Source organism: Chinchilla lanigera, unplaced genomic scaffold (assembly GCF_000276665.1).
Source record: "Chinchilla lanigera isolate Chin_1 unplaced genomic scaffold, ChiLan1.0 scaffold00036, whole genome shotgun sequence".
Classification (NCBI taxonomy): Eukaryota; Metazoa; Chordata; class Mammalia; order Rodentia; family Chinchillidae; genus Chinchilla; species Chinchilla lanigera.
The window spans coordinates 6,754,698-6,779,354 of record NW_004955437.1 but is presented as its reverse complement, the minus strand read 5'-3'; the positions used below and the strand labels follow the sequence as shown (position 1 = coordinate 6,779,354).

The window sequence follows — 24,657 nt, the reverse complement described above, 5'->3', positions numbered from 1 at the left end:
ACTGCCGGGCTGCCCCCTCCGTGATCCCTTCCTCCTCAATGTCCCACTGCCCAAGGGACTGGAATTCCTAGAGGGCATGGATACAGCTGTTTTTATCCCCAGCTCTCCTATGGGGATCTTTCCACACTCACCACGGGAACTTGCTAAGAGCTGATGCATAAATGAACTGTCACTACTGCCTGAATCTTGACCCTACCCATGACAAGGCACATCATGGAACCAGTGACATCAGATTCAGCTTACATCAGGGGGTAGGTTCTCCCTCCTGCAATTAAATACTATACATCGGAGACTAGCTTGGCATTGAGAGCCAGTAAAGGGTGGCTGTGCTCCGTCTCTGTGATTCTCATCATCATTATCCCCTCTCCAGCCTCACGTCCACCTTTGCCACCTCCTCCCATCCATCCCCAAATACGCTCTACCCTAGCCTTCCTGACCACTCCCATGCACCCGAATTCCCTCAAACACCCAGAGTGCTGTCTGAACTTCGCCATGTACTACTATGACGTGGCACTTCCACTGTGTGCTTATTTTCTGGTTTATATTTTTTTATACCAGTGAATCTTCTGCCCACCTAGACTCTGGACGTACATGGCTGGTCCCCGACCTCAGAACGTTCTCTCCGAGTGATCACTAACGGCAGTGTGTGAGAGAGAGAAGAAAGGGTTTCACAGCTCAGAAATAAGGCTTCACGCAGACCCGATGCACCCAGGCCCTTCCTCCCCTCTCTGGGCTCAGCCAGGGGCAGAAGGTGTCCAGACCTAGGACAACACTCAAGCTGTGTCTCAAGTGACTCTCAGCAAGGGAAAGGAATGCTCCTTTGGAAACTCACAAGATCAGGTCAGACCTTGGGATTTCCAGGCAAACGCAGGGCATTTGGATTTGTTTGCTTCATCTTTGCTTTTAATGGTGTCCTCTCTTTCTTGCCAACAAAGGGCATCTTGCATGCAAAAGGTGTAAGGGATCCCCACCCGCACCCCACAGCTTCTGAAGATGGGCTGCTTCCAGTAGGGCAATGAGAGTTTGCCTGTGGGACTTCAGACTCCAGAAGCTGGGATTTCTTCTAGGAAGCCAGGCTGCCCCAAGCCCCGAAAGCAGTGCTGTAGAGACTCCTTTGCCCACCCTCTCACCCCTGCAGGCTCCACCCCAGGCCTCTCCTCTGCAGAGGGCCCCTTCTCAGTGCTGGTGGGCAGAAGCCCTCCACCTCACCCTGGACACAGCGCTGCTTGCTGTCACCTCTCTGCCCTGCCACCCTCCACAGGCCCTTTGCTCATTTCTCCAGCATGCACAGTCCTAGCCACCTGTCCCCATGCTCTCTGTGGCTGCTGTCTCCCCTCTCCATGGAGCTCCACCCCCACCCACATTCCACTGACACCCACCAGGCTTCACTTCCTGCTGGAAGCCTTCCTGTGCCCCTTCTCCCTCCTTGACACCCCGTGTTCCTCCCATGAGCAAACACCGGGCAGAGCTACCTCATCCTGAATTACCGTCTCTCCCTGGACTGAGACCTTCTTGCTTCAGCATCTCGTTTATGCAACACGAGCCCTGGTACCCAGCATGGAGCCTGGCACTTAGCAGATACACCCAGACTCTGCCAAAGCTCGGGCCCTGGATGTTTCTCCTTCTCCCTCACCATTTCCCTCTAAAAAAACAAACAAACAAACTTCCAGCTCTTCCTTTCAGAGCAAGAATCCCTCTAAAACCCTTCTTTTCCAATCTCCAGGCCATATTTCCATTCAGAGGAGGCAAAAACAAAAACAGAAAAAAAACACCACCAAAACAAACAAACAAAAAAAAGCCAGGCATGGTGGTGCATGCCTGTAATCCCAGAATTTGGGAGGCTGAGGCAGGAGATCACCACAAGTTCAAGGCCAGTCTGGGCTACATAGTGAGACCCTGTCTCAAAGAAAGAGAGAGAGAGAGAGAGAGAGATAAAGAGAGAAACAAAGGTGGCAATGCAGGTCCTTTCAACTTCCCCCCCTAAAGGTCTCCTTCCTTCCCCTTACAGACAACCCAGGCTTTCCTCTGGGAAGACACCACAGGCCTGAGGTTCCAAACCACCGTGGAAGCATCTTTAACTCTTCCCTCACCTACCACATGCCAGCCATTTGTGTGCATTATCTCATTTAATGCTTGCAAGAAAAAGTGAGTATTCACACCATTTTAAGGAAACCTGTGCATGGAGAAGTCAAATGACCTGGCCAAGGTCACAAGAACATGTCTGTCTGGGCTGGAGTTAGAGAAGTGCTGACAGGCTGCCCGGAAGCTGTCATCCCCCTCCCCGGAGCTCTTTGTTTTATGTTCAGTCCCCACACCCAGCTGACTCAACTTGGAAAAGCTCCGTGTGTCGACACTGTGCTCACTTGTGTGGACTCCGGCTTGCTGCAGGCGCACAGGGTGCAGCTGCGCTGTCCTCTATCAGGAGACCGGGAACGCAGCATCCCGTGTTCTTGGCCAGCAGCTTGCAATGATGTCCTCACCGCTCTGAGTGGGCACGGGCCATAAGCATGGAGCTGCTTCTGCAAGGCACCGTCCCTTCCCCCCAGCGTGGCTGACCCCTTTCCCCTGGGCTCTCCAGCTTCCATCTCCCTCCCTGGCCCCAGGTTAACACCTCCCAACAAGCTACCCGCATGGACAATCCTGGGTCTCCCAGCTCCTTCTCCCTTGGTACCTCCCAGTTTCCCAGCTCAGGCAGGAGATCTCCAACAGCCTCCTGAGTCTCCTGGCTGCCCGTGCTCTGACTTCCTGATCTGCAGATAAGGGGTAAGGACCCAGGCATCTGTACTTCGCCAAACTCCTCAGGTGACCTGGTTGCAAGTCATTCAACACTTGCTTGGCTCTCTTCCGTCTTCTTCTGTAGCACTCCTTCCCAAGCTTTTTCACAATTCACCCCTTCTTTGCAGAGTTTCGAGCAAAGTTCTGAGGCTCACCTGCCTGGCTACACCTTGGAGTCTCAGCATTTTGAAAAAGTATATATGAGCATGGAGCAAGCCAGGAGGCTGAGCAGCGCATCCTGGTTCAGCCAGGATTGGCCAAGTTTTCAAATGGAAAGTTCCACCTCCCAAAACCTCTCAATCCAGGCCAATAGCATCACCCTACCTGTGGCCTGTATCTGTAAGGTATCTCCAGGTAATGCTAATCTAGGCAGCCAAATCAGCTGACCTCCCCCAGAATTCCCTGAGAGTCAGAACTCAGCTGCCTGAGATAGTTTACACTTATCTCAGCTATCTCAAAATGTGTCCCTAGACCATAGCAGCAGCAGCACCTGAGAATTTGTTTTTTTAAAAATGAAGCCGTTTTAAACAGCTACTATCAACACCTACAATTTATTCGTCTCACCTACAGGCTAGAGCCACTCTCAATGTTTCACATGTCCTCACTCAAGTTACAGGAGGCACTTAAGGTGGTCATTCTGGAGCATGATGCCCTGGCGTTCCCTTCTCAAAGCAAAGTCTTTCACTTTTGCAACTTTAAGTGAGCTAAGTGTGGGTCCTTGCAGATTTCTGACATGCCCTCAAATCATTTTTCCTACAGTCTTGATCCAAAGTACCTGTCTTAGTCACTTTCCTCATTACTAAGAGGTGAGACAGTTTAAAGGAGGAAAGGTTTATTTTGTCTCACAGTTTAGAAAGGTTTTCATCCACAGTCGACTGGCTCCAGATGAAGATGATTTGGCAAAGGGGTATGGCTGAGGAGAGTTGCACACAGCATGGCGGACAGGTAGCAGAGAGAGAAGGGAGGAGCCAAGAAGGGAGATATAACCTTCCGAGATCATGCCAACAGTGATTCATCTCCTCTTCCAACCATGACACAACTCCTAATAGCAAGTCAGCTACACTGCCCCTATAATTCAATCACTTCTGAAGGCCCTACCTATGACTGCATAAGGGTTTAGGGAAACATCTAGATATAAACCATAATATTCTGCCCTGACACCAAAACACTCATGCACATCCCTTTATGCAAAAGGCATTTAGTCCATCTCGCAGAGTTGCCAAACTCCTGACAGTTCCAGCATTGCTAAAAAGTCCAAGGCCAATGTCTTCGCTGAAACTTCAGGCAAACTCTCAGTCATACTATCAAAAAGAAGTTAAACACTGCCAACATACAACAGTACTGGATAAATATTCCCACTCCAAAAGGGAGCAGTGGGGAATAAAAACTAATAGAACCAAAGCAAGACTGAAACCCAGCAAAGTAAATATTAAATCCTGTAGCTCATGTCCAGCACCTGGGTCAAAGATGTGAGCTCCAGAATAGTTGGCTTCTCTGTAATCATTTCAGCAACCAAACTCTCCTCTGCTCCAACTTTATTGGCCCCAACTTTGTAGGAGCTTCTTTTCTGGTGAGACTCAAAACTTTAAAATCACTCAGATGTGTGCCTATTATTCTTGATTCTCAACACAGATGTGGCTAAAAAGTGCCAACCATGCCCATGTCACACCCTCAATGTTGGGCTATATTCAAAATTTCCTCCACCAGATTAATAAATCCAGTGCCTTTAATCTCAGCCTCCTGCAAACTCTCAGGATATGAGCAAAATATAGACAAATTTTCTACCATTGTATCACACATGGCCTGGAGTCCAAGTGCTAATGGAATCCTTGTTCACAGCTGAACCCCTCTGAGCCTGGTCTTTACTGGTTCTGTTACTATCACCATTCTTATCTTCTGAATCTGACCAGAATTTCCCACCAACCTCACCTTACAGCTTTCTAGGGCTTCTCTAGCTGGCATCTCCAAACCTTTCCAAACTCCTCCCATGAAATCAGTTCCGAAAGCTTCTGAACCACAAGGTCAGGTAGCATTACAGTAATGAGTACATTTCTGGTACCAAAATCTGTCTTAGTCACTTATCTTGTTGCTGACACACAATACTCTACACCCACAACGTAAAGGAGGAAAGGTTTATTTTGGCTCCTAGTTTGTAGAAGTTTCATTCCATCATCAGCTAGCTCCAAAGCAGATGGCATGGCAGATAGGTGTGGCAGAGGAAAGCTGCTCATGGCATGGTGGACAGGAAGAAGGGAAGAGCAGCAAGAGAGATGTAACTTCCCTGGGTTATGCCCACAGTGACAAACCTCCTCTTCCAACCAGGACCCACCTAACAGCAAGTCAGCTATAAAGCCTCTGTGATCCAATCCCCTTCCAAAGGTCCTGCTTATGATCACATGTGCCTTTGATCATATGTGGAACATATAGCTATAAACCATACTAGTCATTGTTACTGTGATCTCTGTTTGACACCTCTAGAAGCAGAACCCAGAGAGGTTGCACAAACCACGTAAAGCCATGCTAAAACCAGGTGTGCCTCGTTCACAAGTCCATGCCTCCGCTTGCTTTCAGATGCTTTGGAAAGCACCACCAAATGTGTTCCATTTACTGACTTCAGTCAAGTGGTGACAAAGGAGTCAAAGTGAAGCCTAGGCTGGTGGTAGAGGCTGAGGTTGGGAGGTCCAGCCACCAGAGAGGGTGTAGAGCTGATCAGAGATGCTTGATTTTAAATTCAGTGCAACAGTTCACTGACCATAGCCTACCAAATGGCTAGCCTGAAATATGCCATCTCATTAAATTCAACTCTAACTCCGTATAGTATGTGTTGGGTGTTTGTGGGGCCCAGACATAAAACTTTCCTGTTCTTGCTCAGGATCAGGGGCTGCAGTAGATTAACTAATGGTCAATTTGTAATGTCCAGCTGAACTGAATCAGTGTGGTTCTGGGTGTGGAAGGCCCACCTGAGGATTACTGCCAATAGCATAGAAAGAGACATGGCGAGGAAGATGGTATATGCTGCTGATTCTCCTGGAGAAGTTTGTCCCGCTGGTTTTCCTGATATGAACTCAGCTGTTCTCATCACGGGAGGAGCTCACTGTTGCTAAGGATGGCTGCAGTTCTCTGCAAGGGAACTCTGGTCCTTAGCTTGAGTGTCGCTTTCTGGCTCTAGTGCAGATCCCTCAGCCTGCTGGCAAAGATCCTTCATCCCACTGGCACAGACTTTCTAGATTCCACCACTGCCATTTGGGCCTTCCCAGTGCAGATCCTTGATATAGACTTGCATGAGACATTGTTGTGGGCTCTAGGCCCCCAGCTGGACTCACGGAGGACATTGCCATGGATTCATGTAGGACGCTGGCATAGGATCCAGGCCCTCAGCTGGATTCTCTGGGTCTCTAGTATGCGGACAGATCTCCTGCCCCCTTTTGCATTGGACTCTTTGGGTGAATATTATAAAATAATCCTACAAATTATATGTCCTGTATTAAACCTTTTCCCTTGTTAAGCCTGACTACAACAAGGCCAGTGGAGAAGTAAATGCAAGCAGCAATGGAGACCAAAATCACAGCCATGTCTCTGAGAAAGTAGTTGAAAGTCTGTAGCTTTAACTCTCTGGACAATGGATTTTCTAATATCCCGCTCATGCGCAAGACCAGCCCACACACCCAGTTGCTGGCACAACAGGGTGTCAGTGGACGTCCCCCCACCCCGTGCAGACTCCTGACCTCACCACTCAGAGCTGGCCAGACACACCCACCCTGCAGGTGGCAGATCCAAGAGAGCGGAGGAGGAGTTGGCAGCCCAGTGCAGGACTTCTCCCAGAGTCCCGGGTCAGATGCCTCTTCCCTTGAGGAAGTAACGGGAGGGAGAAACCCGATTGAGCAGCCAGAATTCCCCACCTCAGTGTACAAGCCCTGAGCCACCCCCAGAGATGTTGCATTGGTCTAGAGAGGGAACTGTACGTTCTCAGTTTCTAAAAGTGCCCAGGTGAAGCTGAGATGCTGCCAGTATTGGGCAGCAAGGAGGACCCTCTCTTGGCAACCAAAAGACAGGGAGGTCCTGGGAAGGGCTGGGTTGTTCCTATTTCACAATCAGGGCAACAACTGCTCAGGCAACTTGAGAATCTTGCCTTGTGCCCAGAGCTGGTAAACAAAAGCGAAAGGATGAGTAATGACAGCCAACAAATAAGCTTTCTCCAAAGTTAGGGAAGACTGGGAAGTTTTCAACCAGATTGAACCCAAACCAGATAAATGAATGATTCTCCAACTCGAAGGAGTATCAGAAGCCCAGAGAAGGCTTGTTAAAATGCAGGTCACCCATCCCCATGCTAGAGAATCTGGCATAGAGAGAAGACCGTGTAGCTGCGAGAACAGACGTGCTCGGGCTTCTGCGTGAGCTACACCTGGTTCTGGGCACAGCTTGGCCACCCACTGACAGTAGGCCTTGTCCAGTTTGCCAAGCCTCTCTGGGATGCAGCTGCTTCCAGTGTCAAACGGGGATCTCAGTGTTAACAACTTTGTGTGTCTCGTGGGTTGAATGAAGACCCCTGAACCATGGAGACTGGCGCCCAGCCCATAGAAGGAATGTGGATAAATTGCAGGTATTAATTTTGACATTTGGGGATGGGTTCTTTGAGAAAGCTTGGGCCAGGGTGGTGGGTTCTGGGTGCAGGCAAAAATAGTAAGAGCGCCAAAGGGGGGAAAAAAACATGTCTTAAAGGACTGAGTGGGTCGTGAGCAGAGGACGAGGGTCTGGGCAGCGTGGCCAGCAGAGGGGCTGGGATTCTGTCACCTGGAAGCCAACTTCCTTCTCTCTGCCCTTACAGTTTATTCCTTCCTCCTCCCTTCTCGCTGGCCCACACTTCAAGCATTGTTACAACTGCCCTCCACGCCCACCCTGGCCCCAGGGACTCGAGGAATCCCAGCAATGTCTCCAGTTCTAAGTGCTGGAGGAGAAGAAGATAAAAGGGGGACCCTCTCTGGAGGCCTGTGTGGCTGGGTGACTTTCCACCACCACCCTCAGGACACTCTCCCCTACGAGATCAAAATCAAAACTCCCCAAACCAAGAGGGGTGCCCCAGGTTCCTCCCATCACCCAGCCACAAGCGCTCCCTGCCATCTTTGCCAAGCCAGACCCTGGCTTCATAGCTCAGGTCGGGGCTTATTCCTGGAGTCTTCTCTGGTGAGCCTCACAGGATTGCAAGAGGCCCTTCCTCCACAAGTTCATTCATTCATTCATTGATCCACAAGGGGTCACAGAGCACCCATCCCCTGACCAGGTACATGCACACCCTGGGATTCCAATGTGCACGGCCCTTTACCCCCTGCAGGCCCCGCAGAATGCTCTGAATTTGGAGTCAGGTGAGGGGAGTTCACACCAGCCCCTCTCATGCTCTGCAAGCCCCCTTTTCTAGCACGAGCAGAGACACCAGCTGCTGGTTTGAGGCAGGTAGGTCTTCTGTTTGCTTTCTTGCACCCAGAAAATCCACAAAGGAAAACATGCTGTTTCCGGCACAGATGATGCATCGCATGACTGCATGCTACTCTCCTCGGAGGACTTTCAAGGTTTTGTGAAGCTCCAAGGGAATGCCAACCTCAGGCACTGCCTGGACCCTGTACCAGGCATCTCAGCTTCGGGACTGTCTCATCTATTGACCCACTTGGGTGTGCCAGGCCCTGGAGAGGACAAAGGAGGGAAGATGCCTTCCTGAGGACCTACAGCTCCAGGTCTGGTGGGGGAGTGAGGCACAGGAGCAGACAGTCATAACGTGAGGTAGGAAGCACGGTGACAAAAGCAAGGCCTCGTGGGGACATAGCCGACAGCATCCAGCACAGCCGGCCATTCCCAAAGAGGGCCCCAGGCATCGGCGCTTTGGTAGGAAGTGTGCAGTTGAGCCTGGTTGTTGGCTTGGTTCCTGGCACTCCAGCGTCATCTTAATGACATCTCACTGACCTTGTCCTTGTCCTCCCTCCCACACCTCCCTCTCAGAATGCCCAGGGCACTGATACTTTTGAAGAAATGATCCCACATTCATATGCACACGGCATGACTGTGGCTAGAGGTTTCCTTGCTTGGATTTACGTTCGAACACCAGTAGCATGGTGCTCAACATGGAGTGAAAACTAAGCATACAGCAGCAGTTTATCCCTCTACTATTCTTTGGTGAGCCCAGGTTCCCCCTTTCAACTCCGGTGCAGCCAGAGGCCAGAGCTGAGTTTTCAATGCTGCCCGCATCCTCACTAGCTGGAAAACAACTACGGAAGGCAGAGGAGGGTAAAGACTGGGAGTCCGGCAGACAAGGCCAAGGTAGCAGGGTGGGGAGAAGTTTGTCACCTCACACTCTTGTCCAGCAGATCCCCCAAACAGGTAGCTAAAATCATCGTGTCTAAATGAATGGACAAAGAAAGATTCCAGCACTTACATACACGGCTGATCACAAAATATGGTGTGTGTTTAATAAATTTTAAATTTACTGCAGTAAAAGACACACAAAATCCTCTCCCCTTGCTTTGTACACACTCATCCCATCATCCTGGCCACTTTCCGACCAAGTCCTGGAAGTCCTCTTTCATGAGTGTCTTTATGAGGTGTGATCAAAGTACAGTGAATGCTGCTGCTGGGCGCCATCCAACATCAAGATCACCAGGAAAGGGAAATATTTTGAATTGGTTCAGGACATGTAGGCAGTCAGGGCAGCAATTAAAGATACTCAAGAAAGAGGACTTCCAGAACTGCTTCAGAGTGTGGCAAGCATGATGGGAGGAGGGCGTTCAAAGTGAGGGGGAGGGCTCTAAGGGGGATTTATGGCAATGTGTCTTTTACTGTAACATATTTTTTATAACTTAAATATTCACCCTGTCTTTTGATCACACTCACCAATACAGATGGGACAGGATCTGAAGACCAGCACAGAGGTAGATTTCCTATGACAATACACAAGTGCCCTTATATTACATCTGGTTGTGCCAACAGAAGTCCACAGCCCTGTCTCTGGGGATTGTATACACTCCTCAAGGGGCTCCATCTCGTGTCACCAACTGCCAGCTATAGAACCTTCACCCAAGTCTTCACCCAGAAGCAAACAAACCAACAACCTCAGGAATACGATGCAGTCAAGAATCTAGAATTTTTAGATTCAAACCTCACTCCATCACTAACTAGCTGTGAGACCTTGGGAAGGTCACCTGGCTTGTTCCTGGACACAGAGGAGAGCAGGAGCAGAAGAGCAGAACCGCTCACTCTGTGGTGTGAGGAGTGGGTGAGAACTCAGGAGTCTGCATTATTTCTGATGGAGGCTTTCACAAGGAAAATACTACCCAACATACTTGTCCCTGGGAAATCCAAGCGATTAATTATTTCCCCTGTCCTTTTTCTTCCTGTACCTTCTAACCGCAGCACTGGCCCAGGACCTTATTTTCCCTAGGAAAAGAGACAGATAGGTCCCCAAATACAAAGGGCGATTAATTGTGTGGGGGATGGTGGAAGAGATCATGGTTTTCTCCAAACCATAAGGGCAATGTCAAACCTTTCTATCTCTAGGAGGAAAAGCCAGGATTTCATTCCCCTCTCTCCCTTAAACGTGAGGCAACTGTGATGTAATGAAGAATGACCCAGTGATGTGGAGATTCCCAGAAGTGGGACACAGCCTGGGAAATGCTATGGCCATAGGAGGAACCCTGTCCCAGAGCCACAGGGCTCTGCCTGGTGTTGGCCGGTGACAGCTGAGGAATTTACCTGGGGGCTTCCCTCCCACGGCTCTGTCCTCACTTCCCTGAGCAACACTTGGACAGGTGAACCCTACAAAGGGATGTGGATGTCCTGGAAGAGCCCTGAGCCTCAGCAGTAGGTGTCAGATCCGTCTTCAAAAGTCCACATCAGACCTGACCTGGTGCCATTAGTGGGTCTCCGTAGAAGCCCAGGAAGCAGAGGAAACAAGATATCTCAGTGGAGATCAGCAGTGGCTGGGTGCCCTAGGCCCTTCACTGGCCATCCTGAGAGAGCTGCTGCTTCCCTGGAAACCAGACCACATGGGGAGCAGGGATGCAGGGTGATGCCCTCACGGGGCTCTGCACTGTGACTCAACAGGACCTCTATCCATAATGACTGTCATCCATCGAAGTCTAAAATCCCCTCACTGCCAAGTTAAGAGTCCTCTGGCAAGTTATCCAGGACAGAAAGGAACTCCTTTTATCTGCACATCTGAGTGGGATGTCTTTATTTTCACTACTTATTCCATCAGTCTTCAAAAACTAGCAGCAGTTATGACATCAGCAGCAGCAGCATAACTGGCAGGTGATGCGCAGCATCACAGCAGGGAGGAGAGACGAGGACAAGCAGGGAACAGGCCCCCTTGTCTCAGATCTGAGTGCTGGCTGGCTGGGGCAGGACCCAGCCCTCTCCTGGGGTTCACCCTCTCTGGATCTTATTCTCTGCATACCTATCCACGCTCCACCCCACGCTGAACCGTGGTGACCTGTCAGCCACTATGTCCCACAGAGCGTGGGGACCTGGCCTGCTCTGTCGGGCCTCACCCACCCCTTCACCTCCCACCTCCCAGCTGCCCTGGCAGGAGGGCTCAGTGAGGAGCCCAGACTCAGGAACTGGTCTTCACACTTTCAGGTCCCAGCATGGTGTCAAGCTTGGCAAGTTCTTCCACCTCCCTGTGCCCCGATTTTGCCACCTGAGAATGAACATGCTAATAGCCATCTGCCCCATCAAGCGATCATGGGGACTGAATTAGTGAGTTGTGTCCCATGAATAGGGGAGTGCCAGGCACCTAGGGGGCCCTGAGGGTAGATGAGAGCACCACTCTCTCCTCTCCATCAGTCTTCTGTGGGTCCCCAACACAGATGGCAGCCCCTTTGTGCCAATGTCTACCTCCACTTGCCCTTTATGCATTTTCCACACAGACCCGTCCACACCCACTACAGAGGCCGGGTGTTCTGCCTATTTGTTCTCTCTTTCCCAATAGGATGAAAAGCCCATGGGGCAATCACGTCCAGCATTCACTGCTGTGACTAGAATCCCTGCCCAGCACATAATAGGTCCTGATACTGCAGAATGAATACACAAAGCTCAACTTATCAACTGGATTAACTTAGGCAAGCTGTTTTCCCGAGTCCCAATTTACTCATCTAAAACACGGTGCGGGTGCTTCTACCCCCATCGCGCTGAGAGGTTCACGGGAAGTGACACTGGTGAATGTGCCCACTCCAGCCTTTGGCTGATGGGACAGACAGCAGGGGCCGACACAGGCAGGCCTAGAACAATTAATCCCAGGCTCTCTTTCCCCAAATCAAGGCGAGTTGGGGCTCCAGGCAGCTGTCCAGGTGGATGACAGATATCAGAGGTGTGCGCCTGCCGAGCAGTGATGGTCCTGATTGGTCTTGACCCAGGCAGCTGGAGTCACCCCTCCTTCCTGCCAGGAGAGGGGAGGCCTGAAGCAGTAGGGAGCAGGGGCTGAGTGGTGGGAACCTCCGCCCGCCCCAGTCCCACGCCACATCCTGGCCTGGGAGGAGGTGGGCCCGAGGCCCAGCCTGGCTTCCCAGCTATTCCCTGGCGGCCTGCTCTCCCGCCAGCCCGGTTGCACTGCCTGAGCTGGAGAGCTGTAGGGCAGATCGGTCCCCAAGCATCGCTGCATTCCCACTTGGGAGGAGGAAGACGCAAGCCTCAGCATAAAGAGGGTCTGGGCCCAGAGCCCCACAGCCAGCCCCAGAGTCCACCTGTCCCCCTGGCCTGGGGAGGCCGTGTGTGCCACGTCAAATGACCCTAGCAGCACCCAGTCGCAGAGAGGATACGCTGCAGGACGCTGGCTCTAACTGGAGACTTTGCTTTTTCCAATTTCTCACAATGCTCCAGTTCATCAGCAACCTCCCCAAGGGGCCATCCCTGTCCAAGGCTGACCCAGAAAGAGAGCAGCTGACAGCCGTGTTCAGCACGGAGGGGAAGGTGAAACCCAGGAAACCCGGGGCTTGCCTCCCTGGCATCCAACACTCACAAGCAGTCCTGAGTCCCCTCTGCGCCAGGCGTTGTGTGCGTAGGGCAAGGACACAGCAGGGAGGGGACGCAGAACCTCCAGAGAACTGTGCAGGAGTGACAAGAGCATAAAGGAGCAGATCTAGCACTGCCTGGCAAGGAGGGAAGGCTAGAGGCGGAGAGGGTGATACCAAGGTGCTCCCACTCGGGGAGAATGTAGCAGCTGCTGAATGGGCATGGGGTGCTTCTCACCAAAGCCCAGCTCCAAATGGCTCCAGGGAGGACACCACCATCTCAGTCTACAGGGACATTTACTAGAAACTAAGCCCTGTGCGGGACAGAGTTCTGTGTGCATCCCCAGTAATCAGACTAGAAACCGGCCCACACAGAGAAGGTGCACAGAAAGTCCTTTGGAGTGCCTGATAACCAAGCACACATCCTACAGGAAAGATCACCAGTGATCTCAAGAGCTTGGTTCCTCTCTTATCCCACTGACATGCACAAAAATTCCTACTAGCACAGGCCTGGAGTCCCAGCACACTGGGAGGCTGAGGCAGGAGAATCACAAGCTCAAGCCTAGCCTGAACAATTTAGGACTTGGTGAGACCCTGTCTCAAAAAAATTTTTTAAAAAGGGATGGGGATGTAGCTCAGTGCAAAGGCCCTGGGTTCAATCCCCAGTATCACACACACACACACACACACACACACACACACATACACATTCCTATTGCCCCATTTCCTCTTGGTAAATATGAAAATCTTCCCAGGCTTTAACTCTGCAACTGGCACCAAACAAAGGATCGCCCTCCCTGCCTCCAGCAAGGGTGTCCTTCTGGGGAACAAATAGTAGTTTCCAAAGGGCTGCCCCCTTTCCCACCTACAGGCATGTTTCCCAGCACACCCCGGGCACAGCCACAGGCTCACACGCCACTGTAGACAATGGCAGAAAGGACCGGCAGTGGACACCAAGGTACGTGGCTCGGGATCTACAGACAGGCGGGACTTCACGGCCCGTGTTCCCCACAACAGTCATGTGCCCTAGGAAGAATGCACAGCCCCTCCTTCCCTGGGTTCTCCTGGGACCACAGTACCCAGGGGGCGATGCCCATGGGAGAGGGCTGATCAGACACCAGCCGTGAAGCCAGCCCTGGGTAACCGATCCAAACACCAGCCATTCTCACTTCCTTTGCTGTGAAAATCTATAAAGCCCATAGCTCCCTTCACATTTCTGGTATTGATCCACACACTCCTAGCATTCAGCCAGTGTTTAGAGGGGATCTGCCATGCATGAGACCCTGTCACCAGGGCTAAGCGGAAGTTTGTATGAGTGTGTCCCTCCAAAATTCACATGTTGGAATTTACCCCCCACTGCGGTGAAGGATGGCTGGGTGTCCTGGGTACAAACCATGGGGTCACAGGAAGTAGGAGAGTTAGGAATATGAGGGGCAGGGCAAGCAGAGCGTGGGAGGCTGGAGTACATGAGACCTGAGAAGTCACCCCCGGGTCCATTGGAGAGGGATTCACCCTTCCTGGATTCTGGAACTGGGTCTGGAATTTTCTAAATTCCCCTTGGGTTCATTAAGAGATTTTACACTTGTACCAAGGATGCTGCAGGGGCACAACTGAGAGGGAGAAGGCACTGAATGGCAAGGGGCAAGCTCTTCCGGGGCTGGGGACCCCAAGCAGAGGAACCCAGGAGCATCTTCCCGCTACCGCCTTTGCAGCTCAGAGCGCACTGTCACGCAGCCACACGCAGAGAGCCAACGTGTCTGGGTCGACCAAAGGCCACTCTACAAACCCAGCCCCACTCCTCTGCCTCTGGAAAAAACCACCTCTTAGGCTCCTCGGCGGCTGTTCCTCCCCTTTTGCACTGCCGCTCCCTCTGCCTGTGTGTGAAGAACTCAACTGCCCTTTCTCTGTGCAACTGGCAACGGGCTTCCTGTAGAACTTTACATTTGAGAAAGCAGATGCTTTGGAAGCAGGCCAGAGGTCCAGGACCCACAGCGCCACATCTAGAGCCCCATCCTGGAAATTGCAGCACAGAACTCTCCTCTCTCCCACTATGCAGCAGTTGCAGAAAAACGCTGCGTGGTTCTTACTTCCTCTTAGTTTCTGCTGCAGGTAGCAGACGCAGTGGGAACAACAGCTACAAAATGCAATGCAATACAAGAATAAAAATATGAGAATATCTTGGAATCTCCCCAAACTTAGCCAAGACTCATTAGTGAATATTTTCTCTAAATACTGTGAGCTGTGAGGGATCCAAGCTACATTGTGTCCCTTGCTGTCTTTCAAGGATATTCCCCAGCATTCCAGAAATTAATTCACAACTTCTCCTGAGCTTTATCTCAAATGGTTTCTTTGAAGTCTGGCACATTTTTTAAAAAAATCTTCCACCCCTTTTGAAAAGGAAAGGTGTTCTAACAGCCATCCCAAAACACTGAGATCTGCCAAGTTGAAGTTAGGAAACCTATGGTTCTGCTTACTTGACTACCACCAGTATGATTTTTCGTATTTCACATCTGATCTTTATGTACATTTTCTACGTGCATCTCATGTATATCTCTCGTGTGCATCTCATGTGCCTTTCCTACATTCATGCGGTCCCTACAAAAAGTGAGACATATCACCAGCAAAAGCTGAAAGCATACAAACCAGCCAGGTGTACAGGAGCTAGAGCATTTTTGGAGGGTCAGGAGTTATTGGATGTGGTTTCCAAGAAGGAGAAGTCATTGGTTACACAAGCTACACACCCATTTCCTGAGGAGTCAGTGGATGATGCAAAAGACAGAGGAAGAGATGAGAGTCCCCAAAACCCCAAAACTCTCCTCTGCAGTTTTAGAAGACCACAGACATTCACCTTTGAGAGCCTTGCTTTTCCCAGAGGGCTCCCACTTCTTGCAACAGAGGACAGGGAGCCCTGAGACTCCCAGGGGTAAGGAGAAAGCTTTCAAAAGTCAAAATGTATCAGCCACCAGCCATCCTTCAGTTGGACCAGTCACACCGATACCAAGAGCTGGGTGTATACCTCCTCCCCTCCCGCTGCAGTAGACAGCAGCCATGGGTTTGTGATTTATCCGCATCATCTCTTAGGGCAGCTAGGTCCTGAGCCTGCAGGCAGAAGCTGGACAAAGATAGAAGACCTATGGGGAAGGGCATGATACACCCTATTCGGTATCTACCAGCACAGCCACCCCTTCGGGGCACATGAAAGGGAGGCGTCTTCCCCATCTCCCATGAGAAACTGAGGGCTCATAAAGCCCAGATGAGTTGTCCTGGGCCATCCAGCAGTGGAAGACAGGACCCGGTCTCTCTCCACACCCATTCTACCCAAAAGGTGCAGGGATCGTATCCAAGGAGATGTCCCGCTCTGTTCACCAGACACCATGAACTGGGCAAACGTGCTCTGCCACACTGTGCCCACGTGGCCCGCACACCCGGGCCAGGATATATAGGCAGACACTTGGCACGGATCTGGGCACATGGGGCCCATCCTACCTGTGCTTCTGCAAACCCCTGAGCTCAGTTACCCATGGCTCAATGCTGGTGCTAAAGGCCAGGGTCTCCTCCTTGGAATCCCATGGAAAGTGGGTGAGCAAGTGGGCGTACCAGTCAATTTTCTTATCTCTGAGACACAACACCTGATACCCCCAGTCTGTAGGAGGAGACGTTTCATTTGGCTCATGGCTTCAGGGATTCCGTCCATGGTCCGCTGGCTTAAGGCAGAACAGCATGGCGGGAGGGTGGAGGGAAGTCCATGGTGAACAGTGGAACAGTGCCAGAGAGAAGTGGGTGAGGGGATGTACACAGTCCCCAGGGTTACGGCTCCATGACCCACTCGGACACACCCAGGGGTGTGTTTACTGATCTGCTAGGTGATTCTTAATACAATGAAGCTGACATATCAGGATTAGTGCTCACTGTGGACATGCATATAAATGCACAACCAGGCCCAGAAAGATGCCCTAGGCAGAGCTGGGGTGCTTCCCAGCAGTGTGGTTCACTATTGTTCCCTTAAAGACAAAAATCTGTTGTAAATTCACACCAAGACTGGGCATGGATGTGCAGCATCTCTGAGCAGGGCCCCCCTCGTGGGTACAGGTCAGCTACCCCAAGACCACCCCCAGATCACCTCTCACCACTCTGCTGGAGCAGCCAGATGGCTGGGTTAACCCAGCTCTAGGAAGACTACCAGATCCCAAGAAAGTGTCTTTTATCTCTCCTCTCTTGTTGTTCCCCAGCTGGCCTTCCTCCACGAGCTCTGCCCACTCCAAACACATCCTAAAGAAGGAAGGAGGAGCAGAAGTTGCTCTGGACCCTGCCTAGAGCTGTCTCCCTGACCACGTGACTTCCCAGCAGCCCTCTCGCTGAGCAGACACCAGCGGGTCCCTGGCTTACACCTTCCCCTCTGCCAGCACGTCCTCCATGCATGCTGACACAAGCTCCTCTGTCCCGAATCAAATCTGCAGGCCTTCTCTTTCAGGGATTGGGCTTTGTTTTCTTAATTAACTGAAATGCTAACATGGGTGCCCAGGAGCTGGCAGGGGCCTGCCCTTCAGTAGCTGCTACAAAAAATTCTTGCTTTGAAATCTGGATTACTCATGCCCTGCACGTGGGGATGTCAAAACAAACAGGGCCACTTGACCACGGGGTGCAGTGGCTGGGCAGTCTCAGGTTACAGGACAGAGATGGATTTAGCTACAGGACGCTCCACTGCCCAACAGGTGATGAGACCCGGCTTTCCCAGAATGGCACAACTGGACCCCAAAACCCCCCTGCTGCAGCATGGGCTGCAGGGCACAAAGGGAGAGGTCACCAGGGTTTACGCCAACAATGTTTCCTGGTAGGTGTGGAGCCGGGGGTGGAGGAGGCAGCGGAAATAGAAAAGTCCTGCTCACTCCTGCCCTTCAGGAGATAAAGTTAGAAACAACTGAACTGTAGCATCAAAGGGTCCCTAGTGTGATGCGTGCAAAGTGACAAAGTCACAGAGAAGAGGAGGAAGTCACTGTTAGGGAGGAGTAAGAGGTAGAGAGGGTCAGGGCAGGACACGAAGGGGGACATCTGACCCAAACAAGAATTTGGGCTCTTAGGAGCAGACGCGAATGCCGAGGTGCTGGAGGAGAGGAGACGAGGAAGGAACAGGGACTCCGTGTTCACAGCAGGCAGGACGGTGGGCTGGCGGGGGCTCAGGGACACGGGGGACACACCCACAGGGACAAGCAGGCCACGGGGAGCTGGCCGTGCTTTTCCACAGAGGCTGCCTCCGCCTGGGTCACAGGTCGGTGAACTGTGGCCCACAAGCCAAACCCAGCCCCTGCAGGGTTCTGTGAGCCCGTCACTGCCACACAGCAACACTTATTTCCTCACACATTCTTGATGGTGAGGCAGAGACCTGTGATCCCCAAGCCCCACAAATATTTACTATCAGGATCTTTGCAGGAAATGCTTGCACACTCCTAACATAGAAGATAGACAAGGAAGGCAGGATGACTGCCCAGGTCTGGCTGAGGCACCGGAGTGCAGACACCCTGCAGCATCACGCTTACATTGGTGGATCCCCACCTGCCTCGGGGCAAGACCCAAAAGCTAGCAGAAAACGCAGATCGATGAGAAACTGGAGGACGGCTCCTGAATTTCCTGTCTGTCTCCTGCCTCCTGCACCCTTCGGATATCCAACGCAGAGGGGTTGTGATTGCCCAGCACAAGAGACCAGGCCAGCACAAGGTCGCGCCCATGGGTTCAGGGTAGCGGGATCTGAGTCCTGTCCACCGTTGCCTAGTTCAGGACCATGCTTTGGCCTTCTCACCTAACAGAGGAGCCCCACCACTACAGAGGCTGACGTTGGGGAACACCACTGTTTGGGAGGAAACTGCACAGTGTTCTGGGGAAGCCACTGTCTACAAAGTCCCAGACAGGAGCAAAGGTTTCTGGGGGTCAGAGAGGCTGGGTTGGAAGCAGAGAGCCTGGCTTCCAACTCGGGCCTCTTGTCTCCTGACTTGCCCGGTCCTCTCTGGGCCCATCCTAAGCCTGAGACCAGAAGCCTGGAATATTCAAACTTGCTTTGCCCCAGGAATCCAGCCTGCCCTGGAGGGAAAGGATGTCAAACCACGTCCTCATCTGACACCCTTAGCACGCTGGATCGTCCCTTCCAGCGGTAGCATCAGTGTCACCTTTCTGAGCCATTGTTCCTTCTGAGCACACAGTGGAGGACCCATTTAAGAAGCAAAGCATTTAAAAGTTAAACACTATCATTTTAGGAAACGACCCGGGGCTAGCTTGCAATCCAGCAACATCAGAGACTCAAAGCTCATGCCAACAGTAGGTTGTATGGTGGTCATTCACCCGCTTCAGAATTTTGAGATTATTATTAAAATGAAAACAAAATGTAACAGTTCTCAAGGCAGAGAAAATTCTCCAGCAGAGTTCTCAGACTTGGGAGAAAACATTCCCACACTCCCCGCAAGGGTCTTGGGCCCCAGTGTGAAAGACTCTGGAATGGGTGGGACGTGAAGTTAGGCTGGCCTGGGCTTCTCTCAGCCTTTGTCCCCTTTGTATCTTCAGCAGCACTGCAAGGGTGGCACACAGGAGGCCACTCGTTCAACTTCGTTGACCAAACAAAAGAATGATTACATCAATGAAGAAGTTCAAGTTCTGGCCCTGCACTTTAGCAGCTCCGGGTCCTTAAACAAGATCCTTAACCTCTGAGCCGGACTTTCTTCTTCCGTTAAATTTACAAAATTATTCACAACTCAAAAGAAACTTCCCGCAAGCTGTGCCTGAGACGGTGAGCCCCTGGCAGAGGGACTGGTGCACTGGAGATAGAGAATAAATGGCAACTGCTGTCGTCGCTTTGCAAGGATGGCTCCGTTCCCATGCACAAGACAGCTTTCCAACTCATCACACACTCTCGCTTTCTGTTTTGGTAAATCCCCGGCCCAGCACCTCACACAAGCAGGAGCCTAAAAGCACGCGTTAGAGCAGAATTCAGCAGGGGGATTCTCTGACTTGGAAACCCCTGGCCCCGGGGGAGTGCCGGGGGCAGAGGCTATTATGCTAAACTTCCTCCATCAGAGATCACCTGTCTGGCACAGGTCTCAGCTCTCGCAACCTTACCTGGGCATTCAAGGCCAAGGAGCTCACCTGTATCTGTGTCACAGGAAATGCAGCTGGGGAACGATTTGCTCTGCAGGGGGTGGGGGTACAGGCTCTGCACCCCTCTTCCTGTGGGACAGACCTCTCCCCTCTTCCCTACCCTGCCAGTTTCTGGTAGCGTGGGCCTCCCCCCCAGGCAGCATTCCCAGGCTTCAGCAATAACAGGCCTCATTCTTCCCAGCCCTGGGCAGACCTGCCCCCTCCCTCTGTGACACTGCCTACACCGCTCATTGGCAGCGGCCTCCAGTCTGGGGGGATGGCATAGACCTTTCTGGGGCCTGGGGAGCAAGCCCAGGTCCGATCTGTCCCCTCACCCCAGGATGCAGAGGAACTGGCCCGGATCCCTGGCTGAGAGAGATGCAGAGGTCACTGACTTCACCCTCAGGCTGCAAATGTCATTTGGCCTCGGGCGTCTTTGCAAGCAGCCCTCACTGACCACACTTTGTTTTCTCCAAATGAAGGGGAGAAAAATGATATCTGCCCCTCCTCACGCTTCCCTCCTTGGGCCAGGCTCCAGCGGTGTCCAGATGTCAACCCTCAAGGGGAACAGCCACTGGGAGGAGGGGCCAGGGCTATCCCTTCGTCCAAGTCTGAGGCTCACTAACCACTGGGCCTCCCAGGCCCACCTCTGTCTCCCTCCACACTTTGCCCATCAGATCACACCGGCAAGAACCGCCAGGACTCAGCCAACGCCTATAATCTGCAAGTTAGGGAGCAGGGTACAGCAGGAGTAGCTCTCACTTACCAAGTTCATCCAGCTACTTTCCTCCTTTCTTTTTAGGGATCCTGAGCTCAGTCCTCAAGAATGCTCCCTTGTAGGTCCCAGAGCCACTGCTGAGTGTTAGGAGCCCGGGGCCACTGTAGGGGGCTGGGGACAGGGTCCCTCTGTGGGCATGGATTCCCGGGCATGCACTTGATCATCTGCAGCAAGCCCCTCCTCTGGAAGCTCCACCCTCAAAGCCAGCCCTGGAGGGTCCCAGCCACAGCCTAGCTCACAACCCCCAACAGGCAGGGCTGGCTCTCAGCGTCAGAGTATAGGGCTCTCTGTTAAAGGGACAGCCTCCCAGAGCCCCAGGGGAGGGGGAGGGGCTGGACAGAAATGCTAGGAAGGATGGAGTGAGGGACAATGAGACTGCAATCTCCAGGGAAAAGCTCTGAGCAAACGCAAGGCCTCGTGCTAAGGAGTGAAGCTCCCCCACCCTTCTGACTTGTGGGAAACCGAGGCAGAAAGGTCCTTCCCAGGGCAGGTTTCCACCTGTACAGAGCTGGACTCGCCAGAAGGTAGTGACTCACCTGGGATAAACATGAATGACCTACGGTGGTGTACGAGACACTGTCCCTAGTGCTCTGCAGGAGAAAACTGACTCAGTCCTGGCAGGAACTTGAGGTGGTAGGCAGTGTTATTGTTGTTCCCATTGTAAAGATGAGGAAACAGAGGCCCAGAGAGAACAAACTACCACTCTCAAAGGAATGTGAGTAAAAAAGTTAGAATTTCAACAAAATTGAATTACTGGATTTCAGCCTCTCAGCTTTTGGGGAAAATCCAGGCAAGCCATACTACGTCAACCTGCAACTGCTGCTCAGACACACACCAGGGTCAACTTCATGCCTTAGGCCTTCAAGACACAAAGATTTTGAAAATGCTCGCTGGAAGGAAACACCCCCTTTTCCCATGGCTGATACCCACATTTCCTGGAAGGAGGAATTATTTTTTCACCTTCATTTTTTAAAAAATATTTTCTCCATTCTAAAGCAGCTACTTATTATAAATAAAACAAAAACAAAAATTTCACTCCCTAGCTCCTACTTAAACATGTCACACTATCTTAAATATTGCTTGGTTTCCTTATATGAAAAGCCCCAAATATAGAGAGCAAAATAAAAGAGACTAGGAAATGGGGAGAGAGATCTTTTGAAAAGGGAAAGGGAGGAAAGATGGAGGGGGTAGGAAGGAAAGGGAAGGGGATGAAATAATAATTAAGATGTGTCACAGACAGGGACAAGGAAGGTAATCATTCTACACTGCATGGATTAGTGAAAACTAAAAATTGGAAAAAAGAGAATCACCCCTCCCACAAAGATAAAAAATAAAACAAACCAAGCCAGACTAGAACAAGACGATGCATGTGAGCCCTGCGGCAATGCAGAGGCAGGAAAATGTCCAAAGCAAAAGGCTGGGATAGCACAGCTGCAATGAAATCCACTTGAGTTCAGGTTTACCTAGGCTAGAACTGGAGGCAAGTTTAAAAAAAAAAAAAAAGTACAATTTTTAAAGCGTTTTTTTTTTTTTCAGCGAAAACGGAAAGGTTTTTTAAATTGTAGTAATTTTAAAACTTCAGTGAAGTCCAAATTCCTCATATAGGATTCAAGAGACTTCCTAGTTTGACCGCCAGCTCCCTCTGCCACTTCCGGCCACATACTCTGCCCTCCCGCCCCACCAGCACCCAGGCTGGAGTAGCACAGACTGCTAGAGACATCCGGGGCCTCTCCAGCACTTTGCAGTCTGCTTGGGCCTCACGCATTACCGGGGATGCCCATGCTTCCTTCTAGAAAGACTCTGGCATCCTCCAAGACCAGGCCCAGTTGACCCTACTGCGACAGAGTCTTCCCTCCCCTGGAGAAGAATTGCTTGCTCACTTCTCTGAGTTCTCAGGAGCTTTGCCTGCGACTCCCCAGAATTCATATGTTGAATGAACCCTGACTCCCAATATGACAGGGTTTAGAGGTGCTGCTTTTGTGAGGTGATTAGGTCATAAAGATGGAGCCCTCATGAATAGAATTTGTGCCCTTTTATAAAAGAGACCCTAAAAAGCTGCCTCACTTTCTAAAATAAAGTTAACTTTATAAACAAAAAAGAAAAGATTCCGCTTCCTATCTCCTACTTAAATATTTCAATTGAGCCATCTAGGACAGGTAAGAACGTAGTGGCCAAGACAGCCACCTATGAACCAGAGCAGACCCTCACCAGATACCAGATCTGCTATCCACTCGCTCATGGACTTACCAGCTTCTAGAACTATGGGAAATATGTTTGTTGCATACATTCCTGGTCTCTCATTTTGTCATAGCAGCCTGCACCAACTCAGATGCCAGGCAGAGCATGCTAGCCAAGCTGGCATCACACTGGATTCTAGTTAACACGGTATCTTTGTTTACTTTTCCATGCCTGGCACCTAGCAGAAAACATATTTATAATAGTAATTATTACCCTTTGAGAGGTTTGTGGCCCTCCCTCATCCATCTTCTCATTTGAACGTCATCAGCAGCTCGCACGGGTGGGAAGCAGCGGTGTCCAGCGTGAGTGATGGAAGAGCTTCGATTGTTTGAGTTCCTTGTAACCCTGCTCTTTGGAGTTTAGCTTTGCCGGGACGGCCTGGAAGGGCTGGCCGGGCTCCCTGCCCTGGTTTCACCCGGGCCACACTGTTCCCATCCCCTGGCCCTGCCCCTGCCCCCCGCACATCCCCCAGAGTTCCCCCCAGCACACTCTTTCCTCAGTTCCCCTCCAGCCAGGCTCGGGGCCAGTGGGCACGGGGACAATGTTTCCTGGCTGGGACACAGCACATGCTCCCAGCCAGTGGATGCACCATGGTCAAGGTGCTAATGAGGCCACAGCTTGCACGTAGAACCCAATATGATCCTGCCAGCTTTGTGTCACAAGCCCTGTTAGGCGCAACCAGACAGCCACAGCGCAGTCTCTGCCATTGGGGACCATGGGGGGAGGGCAGGAACCAAAGGTGCCCCAAAGAGCAGAGCAAAAGGAGCCTGATGGGTCACACTGCTCAAGCCCCCGCTAGAGAGCCAGAAAAGCGAGAGCCCAGAGTGGAAAAGGACTTATCAGAAACACCTAGTGAGATGGTGGCTAAGTGACAAGTAGCTCCCACGACCTTTCGCATGAACCCGTTCTAAGCAAGAAAAAGGCAACTTCGGGAGATGGCTCCAAAAGGAAGTCACAAAGGCCACGCTTGCAAAGCATCGGTCAACGGTAACAACGATACAAATGAAGCTTGAATATGCTACCTCACAAAGGAAATACAGCTAAAAAGAAGATAAGATAAAAACAGAGAAGATATTTAGCAACAGTGTTCAAATTTAGTCACTGGAGAGGTCAGGCCACGACCTAGTTCATCTCCTTCCACAACCTCTCCACAACAAAGGGGACATATAGGTCCAGTCCATTTCTTCGCTGACTCAGCAGAATGCATTGGCATGGGAACACCAAGCTGATACGTTTTTTCCACCTTCGGATAAAATTACTTACAATTGTGCAGATTATTGGTGCTAAGTCAAACATTATTGGTCCCAACCCCCTGCTCCAGGCACAGACCAGCTGTAACTTGTGTCTGAGGGGGGCCACATGACTAATTCTGGTCCCTGAGCTAAGAGTAGACATTGTGTGTTAATTTTATGTGTCAACATGCCTGAGCCATGGAGCCAGTTACTGGATCAAATACCAGTCTAGATGTTGTTGTGAAGATATTTCCTTTTGGAACAGATCAACATTTAAAGAAGTAGACTTTGAATAAAATGGATTTTCCTCCATAGTGTGCATAGGCTTCATCTAATTAGAGAAAAGACTGAAGCTTCCCAAGGAAGAAGGAACTCTGTCCTCACACTGCCTGCAGACTTGAACCCTTTCCTGGGTCTCTGGCCTGCTGAAATAAGTCCAGATACTCAGGTGGGTGGGTGGGTGGATGGATGGATGGGTGGATGGTGGATGGGTGGATGGGTGGATGGGTGGATGGGTGGATGGTGG

General features: G+C 51.3%; 1 protein-coding gene across 3 annotated transcripts in view; it reads right to left on the bottom strand.

The window, feature by feature from the left end:
* Positions 1-24,657, bottom strand: part of Daam2 (dishevelled associated activator of morphogenesis 2) — a 111,201-nt gene that overhangs the window by 60,549 nt on the left and 25,995 nt on the right. The window contains exon 1 of one of the 3 annotated variants that reach the window (XM_013516990.1): positions 23,113-23,131. The exons of the other annotated variants lie outside the window; for them this stretch is intronic. The gene's annotated coding sequence lies outside the window, so the exon portion shown is untranslated. Of the gene's footprint in view, positions 1-23,112; positions 23,132-24,657 lie in introns of those variants that run through there. 3 annotated transcript variants of the gene reach the window in all.